Here is a 14,840-nt window from a genome sequence, read left to right on the forward strand (position 1 = left end):
CACAATAAATGAAATAAAAAATTCCCTAGAAGGAATCAATAGCAGAATAACTGAGGCAGAAGAACGGATAAGTGACCTGGAAGATAAAAGAGTGGAAATAACTACTGCAGAGCAGAATAAAGAAAAAAGAACGAAAAGAATTGAGGACAGTCTCAGAGACCTCTGGGACAACATTAAACACACCAACATTTGAATTATAGGAGTCCCAGAAGAAAAAGAGAAAAAGAAAGGGACTGAGAAAATATTTGAAGAGATTATAGTTGTAAACTTCCCTAATATGGGAAAGGAAATAGTCAATCAAGTCTAGGAAGCACAGAGAGCCCCATACAGGACAAATCCAAGGAGAAACACGCCAAGACACATATTAATCATACTATCAAAAATTAAATACAAAGGAAAAATATTAAAAGCAGCAAAGGAAAAGCAACAAATAACATACAAGGGAATGCCCATAAGGTTAACAGCTGATCTTTCAGCAGAAACTCTGCAAGCCAGAGGGCAGTGGCAGGACATATTTAAAGTGATGAAAGGGAAAAACCTACATTAAGATTACTGTAGCCAGCAAGGATCTCATTCACATTCGATGGAGAAATTAAAACCTTTACAGACAAGTGAAAGCTAAGAGAATTCAGCACCACCAAACCAGCTTTACAACAAATGCTAAAGGAACTTCTCTAGGCAGGAAACACAAGAGAAGGAAAAGACCTACAATAACAAACCCAAAACAAATAAGAAAATGGTAACAGTAACATACATATCGATAACTACCTTAAATGTAAATGGATTAAATGCTCCAACCAAAAGACATAGACTGGCTGAATGGATACAAAAATAAGACCTGTGTACATACGCTGCCTACAAGAGACCCACGTCAGACCTAGGGACACATACAGACTGAAAGAGAGGGGATGGAAAAAGAGGCTAAACAATACATTACTAAATAACCAAGAGATCACTGAAGAAATCAAAGAGGAAATCAAAAAATACCTAGAAACAAATGACAGTCAAAACACGACGACCCAAAACCTATGGGATGTAGCAAAAGCAGTTCTAAGAGGGAAGTTTATAGCAATACAATCCTACCTCAAGACACAAGAAACATCTCAAATAAACAACCTAACCTTATACCTAAAGCAGTTAGAGAAAGAAGAACAAAAAAAAAAACCGCTAAAGTTAGCAAAAGGAAAGAAATCATAAAGATCAGATCAGAAATAAATAAAAAAGAAATGAAGGAAACAATAGCAAAGATCAATAAAACTAAAAGCTGGTTCTTTAAGAAGATAAACAAAATTGTTAAACCATTAGCCAGTAGCATCAAGAAAAAAAGGGAGAAGACTCAAATCAGTAGAATTAGAAATGAAAAAGGAGAAGTAAAGACTGACACTGCAGAAATACAAATGATCATGAGAGATTACTACAAGCAAATCTGTGTCAATAAAATGGACAACCTGGAAGAAGTGGACAAATTCTTAAAAAAGCACAACCTTCCGGGACTGAAATAGAAAATATAAACAGACCAATCACAAGCACTGAAATTGAAACTGTGATTAAAAATCTTCCAACAAACAAAAGCTCAGGACCAGATGGCTTCACAGGCGAATTCTATTAAACATTTAGAAAAGAGCTAACACATATACTTCTCAAACTCTTCCAAAATATAGCAGAGGGAGGAACACTCCCAAACTCATTCTACGAGGCCACCATCACCCTGATACCAAAAGCAGACAAAGATGTCACAAGGAAAGAAAACTACAGGCCAATATTACTGATGAAGATAGATGCAAAAATTCTCAACAAAATACTAGCAAACAGAATCCAACAACACATTAAAGGGATCATACACCGTGATCAAGTGGGGTTTATCCCAGGAATGCAAGGATTCTTCTATACACAAATCAATCAGTGTGATACACTGTATTAACAAACTTAAGGATAAAACCCATATGATCATCTCAATAGATGCAGAAAAAGCTACTGACAAAATTCAACACCCACTTATGATAAAAAAAACTCCAGAAAGTAGGCATAGAGGGAACTTACCTCAACATAATAAAGGCCATATATGACAAACCTACAGCCAGCATTGTTCTCAACGGTGAAAAACTGAAACCACTTCCACTAAGATAAGGAACAAGACAAGGTTGCCCACTCTCACCACTATTATTCAACATAGTTTTGGAATTTTTAGCCAAAGCAATCAGAGAACAAAAAGAAATAAAAGGAACCCAAAACATAAAAGAAGTAAAACTGTCACTGTTTGCAGATGACCTGATACCATACACAGAGAATCCTAAAGATGCTACCAGAAAACTACTAGAGCTAATCAATGAATTTGGTAAAGTTGCAGGATACAAAATTAATGCACAGAAATCTCTTGCATTCCTATACACTAATGATGAAAAATCTGAAAGAGGAATTAAGGAAACACTCTCATTTACCATTGCAACAAAAAGAATAAAATATCTAGGAATAAACCTACCTAAGGAGACAAAAGACCTATATGCAGAAAACTATAAGACACTGACGAAAGAAATTAAAGAAGATACAAACAGATGGAGAGATATACCATGATCTTGTATTGGAAGAATCAACATTGTGAAATGACTACACTACCCAAAGCAATCTACAGATTCAATGTAATCGCTATCAAACTACCAATGGCATTTTTCACAGAACTAGAACAAAAAATTTCACAATTTGTATGGAAAGACAAAAGACCCCGAACAGCCAAAGCAATCTTAAGAAAAACGGAGCTGGAGGAATCAAACTCCCTGACTTCAGACTATACTACAAAGCTACAGTACTGGCACAAAAACAGAAATATAGATCAATGGAACAGGACATAAAGCCCAGAGATAAACCCACGCACATATGGTCACCTTATCTTTGATAAATGAAGCAAGAATATACAATGGAGAAAAGACAGCCTCTTCAATAAGCGGTGCTGGGAAAACTGGACAGCTACATGTAAAAGAATGAAATTAGAACACTTCCTAACACCATACACAAAAATAAACTCAAAATGGATTAAAGACCTAAATGTAAGGCCAGACACTATCAAACCTTAGAGGAAAACATAGGCAGAACACTCTGTGGCATAAATCACAGCAAGATCCTTTGTGACCCACCTCCTAGAGAAATGGAAATAAAACCAAAAATAAACGAATAGGACCTAATGAAACTTAAAAGCTTTTGCACAGCAAAGGAAACTATAAACAAGACGAAAAGACAACCCTTAGAATAGGAGAAAATATTTGCAAACGAAGTAACTGACAAAGGATTAATCTCCAAAATATACAAGCAGCTCATGCAGCTCAATATCAAAAAAACAAACCCATTCCAAAAATGGGCAGAAGACCTAAATAGTCCTTTCTCCAAAGAAGATATAGAGATTGCCAACAAACACATGAAAGGATGGTCAACATCACTAATCATTAGAGAAATGCAAATCAAAACTACAGTGAGGTATCACCTCACACCAGTCAGAATGGCCATCATCAAAAAATCTACAATAAGTGCTGTACAGGGTGCAGTGAAAAGGGAACCCTCCTACACTGTTGGTGGAAATGTAAATTGATACAGCCACTGTGGAGAACAGTATGGAGGTTCCTTAAAAAACTAAAAGTAGAACTACCATATGACCCAGCAATCCAACTACTGGGCATATACCCTGAGAAAACCATAACTCAAAAAGAGTCATGCACCACAATGTTCATTGCAGCACTATTTACAATAGCCAGGACATGGAAGCAACCTAAGTGTCCACCGACAGATGAATGGATAAAGATGTGGCACATATGTAATGGAATATTACTCAGCCACAAAAAGAAACGAAATTGAGTTATATGTAGTAAGGTGGATGGACGTAGAATCTGTCATACAGAGTGCAGTAAGTAAGAAAGAGAAAAACAAATACTGTATGCTACATATATGTGGAATTAAAAAAAAAAAAAGAAAAGGTTCTGAAGAACCTATGGGCAGGACAGGAATAAAGACCCAGATGTAGAGAATGGACTTGAGGACACGGGGAGGGGGAAGGGTAAGCTGGGATGAAGTGAGAGAGTGGTTTTGACATATATACACTATCAAATGTAAAACAGATAGCTAGTGGGAAGCAGCCGCACAGCACAGGGAGATCAGCTGGGTGCTTTGTGACGACCTAGAGGGGTGGGATAGGGAGGGTGGGAGGGAGACGCAAGAGGGGGCGGATATGGGGATATATGTATACATATAGCTGATTCACTTTGTTATACAGCAGCAACTAACACAACAATGTAAAGCAATTATACTCCAATAAAGATGTTTAAAAAATACATTTATGTTTCTACAGGTTGTAAGGGATTATAAAATACATAAGGTGAAGGCAAAAATTCACTTTTCCTGACAACAGTCTAAGTCCTTGGATAATAATCATTGCTACTCTTTATGTATTACCTACTACAGTGTGCCAAATATTTACCCTTTTTCTAATCCACACAAGTGTGGCAAGGTATGAAACATCTAGTAAACAGCAAGTGTTTTCATGGAAGTGATTTCAATGTAAACAGGTGTGGGAGAGTTTAGGTTGAAGGTGGAAATGTAAATAATAGAAAAGCCTGGAGCACACACTTTCAGAGGAAGTGAAGCCATCCAGATTCTTAATCTAGACGTCATATTTTAAGGTATTAGTAATATTCAATATTTAAATTCAGTGTAGTAAAATTTTTTTGTTTTTAGAAAACCTGTTATGTAATATTTAAAAATCAGGCGAATTGTCTTGAAAACATGTTTTTGTCCTTTCACATCCATCGCAAACATTATGAGAATTTTTCAAAATGGAAAACTACATAATACATTAAACGTTAAATATTTACTGATGGGAATATAATAGATTCTTCTGCATATCAATTCTTCTACCAAATATCAATTTGCAACGCTCATTTATTTCTTTAATCATCATAAACCATTATAATTATCATGCAATAGTTTTTAAATGGAATTTCTATTTGTTGAGAAATCCATGGGCTGTATATGGGGGTGCAGCAAAATCATCTACATTAGGATTTTAAGTTAATTTTTATGGAGCTGAAATTCACATAACAAAATTAACTTTTAAAATAAACAATTCAGAGGGATTTAGAAAATCTATAATGTTGTACAACCACCTCTATCTAGTTCCAAAACATTTTCATCATCCCAGAAGGAAATACCACACCCAGTAAGCAGTTTTCCCCACTCCCCCAGTGATTGCAACCACCAGTCTGCTTTCTGTATTTTTGTATTTACCTATTCTGGATATTTCATATAAATATGGTACCTAAATATGGGCACAAAACAAGAAATCTAAATGATCATAAGCACATCAAGAATCATGAGAGACGGGAATTGGGGAAAGGGATAGGACAGATGTTGTTTAAAGGTACAAACTTTCAACAAGAGGCCTAAGAGATAAGTCCTAGAGCTCTAATGCATAGTGAACACAGACAACAATATTGTATTATCATCATCTAACTTGCAAAGAGACTAGAACTTAATTATTCCAACCACTAAAAAGAAATTATAATTAGGTAATTATACCTATAGGTATAGGTATATACCTATACCAATATATTGCAGAGGTGCTAATTATCAGTACAATGGCAATATTACAATGTATCAAATTAACCTGTTGTACACCTTAAATTTACACAATGTTTCATGTCAAATGTATTTCAATAATGATAATAAAAAAGAATCATGAGAGACACCATAAGATAACTGATTGGTTTTCTTCAAAAATGTAAATGCCATGAAAAACACTAAAGAACCAATGCAACTTAAACAAGACCGAACAGATAGGACAACTAAATGCAAAACCTGATCCCCCAAAATGCCATCAAGGATATTACTGGGATAACTGGCAAAACTGGGAGATATACTGTAACTTACGTAAAAGTCTTGTATAATTTAAAATTTTCTGAGTTCGATAACCATATGTAAGAGGTATCCTTTTCTGAAAATACACAGTGAAGTATTAAGGGGCCAAGAAGTATGATGTATACAACCACATCTTTCAAATTATTTCAAAATAAATGCTGAAAAGACAGAAATTGAAAGTGCAGCCCTGATCATGTTTGTGTGGTTCTTCCAGGAGAGAAAGCATTATTTATCACAATTAAAACTTTGGTACCAAAAGACTGGATTAGTATTGCAGCATATTGGTGAGGTAGGAAAATCTACAACAGTATGGAATACCTTTTACTTTATTTAAAATCAAAGACTATCTGAGAAAAATACACTTTGCAATTAGTACTTGTGGTGTAATAAGAAATATATTTGGGCTTGGTCCCCAGATCTTGTACAGAGTTCCTAAAAACTGCTGGAATTTCTTGAGTGACAGGAGTATCTTTTGCTATTCATAAGCAGCCCCTTTTGATCAGACCTGAGTTTATGCTAATGAGGTGACTTAGGGTGAGGCCACTACAGAACCTCGGTCACCAGAAAGACCAAGTGATTATTAGAGAGTGGGAACTTTCAGTACCACTCCAGTTCCCCTGGGAAAGGGGGTGGGAACGATGGCGATTAAGATCCATAAAAACTTTTGAACAAGGAGAGTTGATGAACTTTCAGGTTGGTGAACACATCTAGGTGCTGGGGGGTGGCAAGAGCAGAGGGCAAGGATGCGCCATGCCCTGCCCGACCCCACCCCCAATACCTAGTCCTATGTGTCTTTTCCATCTGTTCCTGAGTTGTATCCTTTTATAAGAAACCGGTAAATATAAGTAAAGTGTCTCCCTGAGTTCTGTGAGCCATTACAGCAAATGATCTAACCTGAGTAAGGGGTTGTGGGGAGCCCTGATTTACAGCTGGTTGGTAAGGATAGGTCAAAACCTGGGGCTTGCGATTGGCATCTGAAGTGGGGGCAGTCTTTCCGGGCTGAGTCCCTAACTTGTGGGATCCGAAGTTACCACCAGGTAGACAGTGTTAGAATTAAGTTGTAGCACACCCCGTCAGTGTCTGCCTAGAGCTGGAGAACTCCTGGGTGTGGGGAAAAAACACATTTGGTGGCCAGAAGAGTTGAGTCTGTGAGTAGGAAGAAAGTTTTTCCCTTCAGTAGTTAACTTAAGATCAGCACTCTGACATATAAAATCTTCTATTTTCAGCTCCTGGCTAAAATTTCGCTTCTATCAAATACTGAATTTAGTCTGTAAAATAAAGATTACCTGTTAAATCTACCTCATAGGTAACTATAATGATCAAATGAGAGAATAGATGCAGAAAAGTATTAAAGACTTAAAGAGTAAAGTGTTACAGCACTCAAATGATTACTTTATGACTAAGTGATAGAGAGTAAAATAAAATATAAAAGTAATTTTAATAGTGTCTTTAAAACAAGTAGGCATAAGCTAAAAAACTTAAGGAGAAAAACCAATCTCTGCCAAAAATAGAACCAAGGACTAAGGAGAGAGACAGACAGACAGACAGCAGGCTTAATAGCAGCTGGAGGCAACTGGACAAAATGGGGAAAACCCACACCTAACTCCTCATGTTATACAGACAGGATGGAGGAACTGTAAAAATGAGTGAAGTAAAAACAGGAAACAAAATAAGGTGGGGCTTCCCATTTTGAACAAATATGAAAACTCAAGCTGCTTACTTGAGCTTCCTGGCTATTGAGGTATGCCTGTGGTTTCTCCCTCTGGTGTGTCATTCATCCTGCCTTGCCCTGGGGGTTAGTGAATTTACTCTCTGGGTGGTGTTTATAAACTGGACTGGGACTGAAACTGCTAGGCCACTGACTGCTGGAGAATACTCTCCCTGGCCCCCTAGCTGGGGGGTAGAAAGCAGAAGTTCAATGTAATAGAGACCAAAATTAGAGAGAGGTCATGACTAGGTACAGTGAGCACAAGCTCTGCAGTCAGTCTGAATCTGGACGCAGCTAATTACCAGCTTGGAATCAGTTATGTCACCCAGTCATTCCCAAATGGTCTCTGAATTGGTGTCTGTCTGAGACACGTTTTTCACTAGTCTATAACCAAATGAGAAAAACTAGGACAACGTAGTATTGAAATAGGAGGGAAGGGGGCAGGGCACAACCTTTGAAAGAATGACATAGCCCAAGGACGTGACATAAGCAGATTAGAACCAAATGGGTCCAACATGGCAGACAGGACGACTTCCACTAGACCTTGAGCCCCAGTAAAAGTTCATTCTAACTTAGCATCAGCAAGCTAAATGACATTTAGCATCAGCAAGCTAAATGACAAACCCACAGGTGCCATGACAGTTCCAAGGCTACCATAAGGATCAAAAAGTGGGCGGTGGCCCAATTCCTGGAAATTCCCACCCCTTCCTGAAACAGCTGGAATACTCCTCCCACTCATTAGCCTATGAAATTACCTACCACTATAAAAACTGACAAACCCATACCCTGGTGCCTTTCTCACCTTCTGAGATGGCCCACACTCTGTTTGTTGAGTGCATTTCTCCCAAGGTGTCTCGCCTTCTGAGACGGCCCACACTCCCTCTGCAGAGTGTGTTTCTCTCTAAATAAATCCACTTCTTACCTATCACTTTGTCTCTCACTGAATTCTTTCTGCGATGAGACATCAGGAACCTGAGCTTCATTAAGTCCTGAAACCAGGTGTGTGATCTCAGTTGGAAGACTGTGGGTTTTCCCTGGGTTCGAGTCCTGGCCTCGTGGGTTCAAGTCCCAATCTGGGTTTTGGCCAGGTTTGAGTCCCGGCCATGTGGGTTCAAGTTCCAATCTGAGGTGCATGGTTTCAGTATAGTTTTTTTTTTTTTTATAACTATATGACTTTTGCAATGAAATATTCAAGTAACGCATGCAGTTATTTTTATTTTATTTTATTTTATTTTTTTGCGGTACGCGGGCCTCTCACCGTTGTGGCCTCTCCCGTTGCGGAGCACTCTCAACCACTGCACCACCAGGGAAGCCCCAGTATAGTTTTTCATAATACTAAATTTATTGTCTTCGTTTTCATGTTGTAATTATCTTCCTCCCTTTTTGGTGGTAAAAAAATTTTTTTGTTGTTTTGAAAGGATGGGGATGGTAGATTGTAGTAGTTTTGTTGTTGTTGTTTGTTTGTTTGTTTGTTTGCGGTACGCGAGCCTCTCACTGCTGTGGCCTCTCCCGTTGCGGAGTACAGGCTCCGGACGCGCAGGCTCAGCGGCCATGGCTCACGGGCCCAGCCGCTCTGCGGCATGTGGAATCTTCCCGGACTGGGGCACGAACCCATGTCCCCTGCATCGGCAGGCGGACTCTCAACCACTGCATCACCAGGGAAGCCCTATGCCTAACTTTTAATTAAGTCTTTATAGCTACCATAAAAGAATCAGATAACAGATTATAAATCATTGCTCACAGTTGACTATTTAAAGGTCCACTATTAGAAGATAACGCTAAACATTTTTCCTTTATTTCCGCAAACCATGTAACATAACTCAAATAGTTATAGTGGTTACACAATATATATTTACCTATCATTTGTGTAACTACTATAGTGTGTGTATATATATGTGTATACACACACGCGCACACACACAGCTGTGTATGTGGGGGTGTTGTAAGGTAATGACTGTTTCTTCTCTAATTTCCAGAATGCTTGGCAACTAAAGATCAAAACTTAGGAGCACAACACTGCACTTAGCTTTACAGCATGAACAGTGCTTAAGGAGCATACAAGCTTAAGAGGAGGCTGGAGTTATTAAGTTAGATTGCCTGAGTTCGAATCCAGGCTTTGCCACGTAAAACCTGTGATTTTGGGTAAGTTACTTAGCCTTTCTAATTTTCATTTGTAACCTGGAGATAATAAAGAGTACCAACTTCAGGGCATTACTCTGAGATAATTCTTGCAGAAAACAGCACTCGGCTCCTGATTAACAATTAATACGTGCTTCCATGTTATCAGTTGCAACACTAAAAGAAATAACAGTGCTATCAACTGTTTTGTTTTGAGGTGACTGCCACAAACATTAAGAAGGTAAATCAAACAGATATGCGATAACACGTTTTGTAAGGAAGCACTTCTGTTGAGGTCTGTTATTTTGATTAAGCTTCTTCTCACCAAACGGCAACGGAAATTTTCTAGAATTATCTTCGGGACCAAGAAAGTCAAATCCAGGACCTCAGTGTAACACCACACAAGCAGAAATGGGTATCACCAGCGTCAAAGAAACACCTGCCAATCCTGGTCCACAGATGTCATTTCACATGAATGGACAGAACCGTTCCAATCTTAGAACTTTCTAGCCTGCAACAAACGTCCTTTAAAGCAAGGAACAATCACAACACACAAACAAAATGCCTAAGTCCTGCCATTAATTCACCCCTGCAGAAAAAGAGAACTATTAGATAAAAGGATTTGGAGCGACAAAATCGGTCTTTAAGGGGCGCGGGAGTAAACGGTATAAGAGATGCTCCTGTTAAGGAAGCCGCAGGGCCTTACTCCAGGTTGGGAAGGGGGGGCGCCCTGGGACGAGCGAGTCTCGACCGGGAAGTCGCGTCCCCAAACCGTGCGCCAGGGAAGAGCCGCCCACGGTCAAACAGGGGGTGGCGAGACCCCACCGTTCCCCACGGTCTCAGCCGGGACTCGACGAACCCCTTCCCTTCACCCCGCCCTCCCATCCGCCAAGCTGGGACCCTGAGGGCCGCACGCGCGGAGGCCGGCGGCGGGTCCGCGCTCGGCTCCCCGGGCCGGGGTGAGGAGGCCGGCGCCCGGTCCCATCCCGGAACTCCCGCCCGGGCCCCGCCGCGGCAGGCCGCCCGCAGCTGCGAGCCGTGCGGAGCCTTACCCGACGTCTAGCCAGGCGACAGGTGGTGCTGCCTGCGGAAAGGCCGCGGTCCCGCAGCCCACCCAGACGATGCTCAGCTCCGGCCGAGTTCGGCCCTCCCCTTCTCGAGGCTTTCCGGAGCCGGCTCCAGGTCAGGATCGGAATGGCTGGGTCGGATGGATAATAGCCGAGGCAGCCAGTAAATCCGCGTACTGAGACGAGGGAACAGGGAGTACAGCCGGCGCGGCCCCATGGGGGGAGACTGACGGGCGCGCAGACCAATACGGAGGCAGGAAGCCAGCCTTGAGGGGTGGGGCTCCGCTTTGAGGTTTCGCGACTGGCGCACCCGCGTTCCAGCCTCGCAGTACCTTCCTCTGTTTGGTGGCTAGAGGTTATCATTTAGGGCCAGGTGCATGCCCTTAAGGGCCCGACCCCAAGGAGTGAGAGAGGGGTCGTGTAGGGTGGGGGGAGTCCGGATATAAAGACGAATACCGCCGCCCCACGAAAAGACCTGGGGCTGGCTACCGCAGACTTCGCCTTCCCGCGGCTGGCGGTATGGTTGGGGGTGATGGCTGCGTTTTCGCGCGAGAAGAGGCTCTGCGCAGGCGCGGGCGAGGCCGGGAATGGGGTGGGGTGGGGCGTGTCGACGGCTACCAGTCTCCGATCCCGAGAAGAGAGGAAGGCTGGGACTTGGGGTCGGTTCTGGACAGCCAGTGGAGGCAGGGAGAGGATTGCAGAGATTTAAGAGCGGGATACACGCCAGGAGAATGGAGAAGCAGAAGAGGGAGGACCCAGGAAATGCGAAGCCTCCGCACTTGAGGAACGCTTTATGTTTCTGAGCAGTTTTTGTCTAAGAGTTGCTCTTCTGCCGAATTCTTTGCTACTCTTCACGGTTGCTGACACACTTTGGCCTGCAGGGAATTTACTAATGATCCCTACAATCATAGTCACCATAAATAGATATTCAATGTTCCCTTTCAGAAAAGCACTGGAACCCTAAATTGTCATCTTGAAAGCTGCAGGACCATACCTTAATACATCTATACTCACCCACGGTTATGATATTGGAGGATATTTCTTCACTCTTATTTCAGAAAATGTTATCACCCAAAATTCTTTACTGTAGTCGGGTTCGTGTGCTTTTAAAGTATAATAATAATAGTTTTTAACTAAAGATGTAAAGGGTAAAAAAGAGGCAAGGCAGGGCTTCCCTGGTGGCGCAGTGGTTGGGAGTCCGCCTGCCGATGCAGGAGACACGGGTTTGTGCCCCGGTCCGGAAAGATTCCACATGCCGCGGAGCGGCTGGGCTCGTGAGCCAGGGCCGCTGAGCCTACGCGTCCGGAGCCTGTGCTCCGCCGCAAGAGAGGCCGCGATAGTGAGAGGCCCGCGCACCAAGATGAAGAGTGGCCCCCACTTGCCGCAGCTAGAGAAAGCCCTCGCACAGTAAACGAAGACCCAACACAGCCAAAAAATAAATTAATTAATTAAAAAAAAAGTTTTAAATAAAATCAAAATGGGATAACTGTGGTTCAGACATTCAAAATGGAGCCTAGTGGCCCTTGTGGATATGGTTTCAGACACATGCCTGCATTACTGAGAACTTGAATTTTCTTTTATATTTTTTTGCGGTTCGCGGGCCTCTCACTGTTGTGGCCTCTCCCGTTGCGGAGCACAGGCTCCGGACGCGCAGGCTCAGCGGCCATGGCTCACGGGCCCAGCCGCTCCGCGGCATGTGGGATCTTCCCGGACCGGGGCACGAACCCGCGTTCCCTGCATTGGCAGGTGGACCCTCAACCACTGTACCACCAGGGAAGCCCTTGAATTTTCTCAACTATAATCAGACTCAAGGACACCACCAGCCCTTCTCAAAACGATGTCTGCTAGCAGCTGCCAGCTGCAACATTATGGTCTCAACGTCTCTCCTGTAACTCTGCCACCATTTCAAACCCCAACCAATCCTTGCTTAATAAGCCCCCTAACTTCTTGCCAGCTCCGATCCTAATTATTGACAAACAACTTATCAACTTTGTGGGTTTTGCCTTTATAAGCGTCCCCCGTTTTGTAGCCTGGCAGAACACAATTCAAGTCCTTCTCGAATCTGTGGCTCCGGGCTATAGTCCTCAGCTTGGCGCGAATAAAACTGTTTTCTATTCCTATTATGGATTGTTTATTGATTATTTTCATTGCCGTTACCATTATATCACCTGAAATAGACTAGATTTGAATTTTGTAATAGAGCTCTAGAGCAGGCATGAGATCTCCTCTTGCATGTCTATTCCGTCCCGTGTCCATGTGATTGGACAGAGGTCATGGGTGCAGGGCTAACTTTGTGTGATGGTGGGAGAGATAGGCAGGTTGCTAGGGTGAGAAGCTTCTGAGGATAACCATTGCACTCCTGCACTCAGCCTCTCTCCCAACTGCTGACCGGTTTCCTCTATACCAGGAAATAAGTTTTCATTCAACAACCCTCAGAAATGATGAGAAAGAAAGACAATGAACTCAAAGAGTTCTTGGGTGCCATACCTGTGTTTCTCATTGTCCCCAAATGTCGGAAATTCACTTTGGAGCCCATCACTGTCTCCAATCTGTTAAAAAACAAAATTTAACTGAGTAAATTTGAAGATTTAATTGGCTTTATTCATGAATCAGGCAGCATCTCATCTGGCAAACAGAGACATACTCCCAGAAGCGATTACCTCTTAAACTTGGGTTACCTAGAAAGCTCTGTGGAAGAGCACAAGAGCAAATCTTGACTTAAGTAGAAAAGTTCCTTAAATAATGTATTACCTACAAGTTCCCTAACTCTTATCCATAATTCCAGAATCCAGAAGGTTTTTTTTCCCCATGATTTTGTAATTTTGGTGGAGCCAGAATTTATTTGGTGACAAATAAGAATTTGTCACAAGGCTGTCTATAGTCTTCATTTCTCCAACATAATGTAAATATTCACATTTCTCTTCAGTAACAAGAATGTTTTGTGGCACTACCCCAGATCCCACTGAGGATATTATAAAACATACAGTATATGCTCCTTATAATGTTTTCCCAAATCCCAAAGTTTCTAAATTCTGAAGCCCAACTGGCTCCAAGAACTTCTTCCCATTTTTATGAGCCAATCCTTCTTATGGCAAAATAAATTAGGGAAAAACTACGTATAGTTCTTAATTTCAATTTTGCTGGGATTAAGCAGAAAACTTTTTATGTAAACACTGTTTATTACAATACTTAAAAAGCTAAATTTATTGTGGGTGAGAAATGATCATGACATTTTACTTGGTGCTGTGAGCACAGAAATGACTAATTGGATGAGTTATGAGAACTTAGCTTTTTTTTTTTTTTTTTTTTTTGCGGTACGCGGGCCTCTCACTGTTGTGGCCTCTCCCGTTGCGGAGCACAGGCTCCGGACGCGCAGGCTCCGTGGCCATGGCTCACGGGCCCAGCCGCTCCGCGGCATGTGGGATCTTCCCAGACCGGGGCACGAACACGTGTCCCCTGCATCGGCAGGCGGACTCTCAACCACTGCGCCACCAGGGAAGCCCGAGAACTTAGCTTTTAAGGAGAAATTTTTTTTTTTTTTTTTTTTTTTTTTTTTTTTTTGGTACGCGGGCCTCTTACTGTTGTGGCCTTTCCCGTTGCGGAGCACAGGCTCCGGACGCGCAGGCTCAGCGGCCATGGCTCACGGGCCTAGCCGCTCCGCGGCATATGGGATCTTCCCGGACCGGGGCATGAACCCCTATCCCCTGCATCAGCAGGCGGACTCTCAACCACTGCGCCACCAGGGAAGCCCAGGAGAAATTTTTGATGATAGAAGTCAGTAAAGGTTAGCTTTAAGGGGGTTGGCTGAAAAGAGACACATTCTATATCTCAATCTGGACACTAGCTATACAAGTATATTCATGTGTAAAAATTCATCAAGTTTGAGTGACGTAATTTACACACACTACTGCATGAATTTTATATCCACCCCAGTAAATATATAAAATAAACCATTTGTATTGTGCACTGCTGTTTCTTTTGGAGCAAATGTTCTCCATGGAAACTGTTATGGATCTAATACCTTTCTTCTAGGCTTTCCTCTTTGGTGTCCT

At 42.0% G+C, this 14,840-nt stretch overlaps 1 protein-coding gene across 1 annotated transcript in view; it reads right to left on the reverse strand.

The window, feature by feature from the left end:
* Positions 1-11,015, reverse strand: part of ME2 (malic enzyme 2) — a 54,589-nt gene extending 43,574 nt beyond the window's left edge. The window contains exon 1 of the mRNA XM_004266105.2: positions 10,774-11,015. The gene's annotated coding sequence lies outside the window, so the exon portion shown is untranslated. The remainder of the gene's footprint in view (positions 1-10,773) is intronic.
* Positions 11,016-14,840: the final 3,825 nt, after the last annotated feature.

This window comes from Orcinus orca, chromosome 15 (genome assembly GCF_937001465.1).
Source record: "Orcinus orca chromosome 15, mOrcOrc1.1, whole genome shotgun sequence".
In the NCBI taxonomy this organism is placed as follows: Eukaryota; Metazoa; Chordata; class Mammalia; order Artiodactyla; family Delphinidae; genus Orcinus; species Orcinus orca.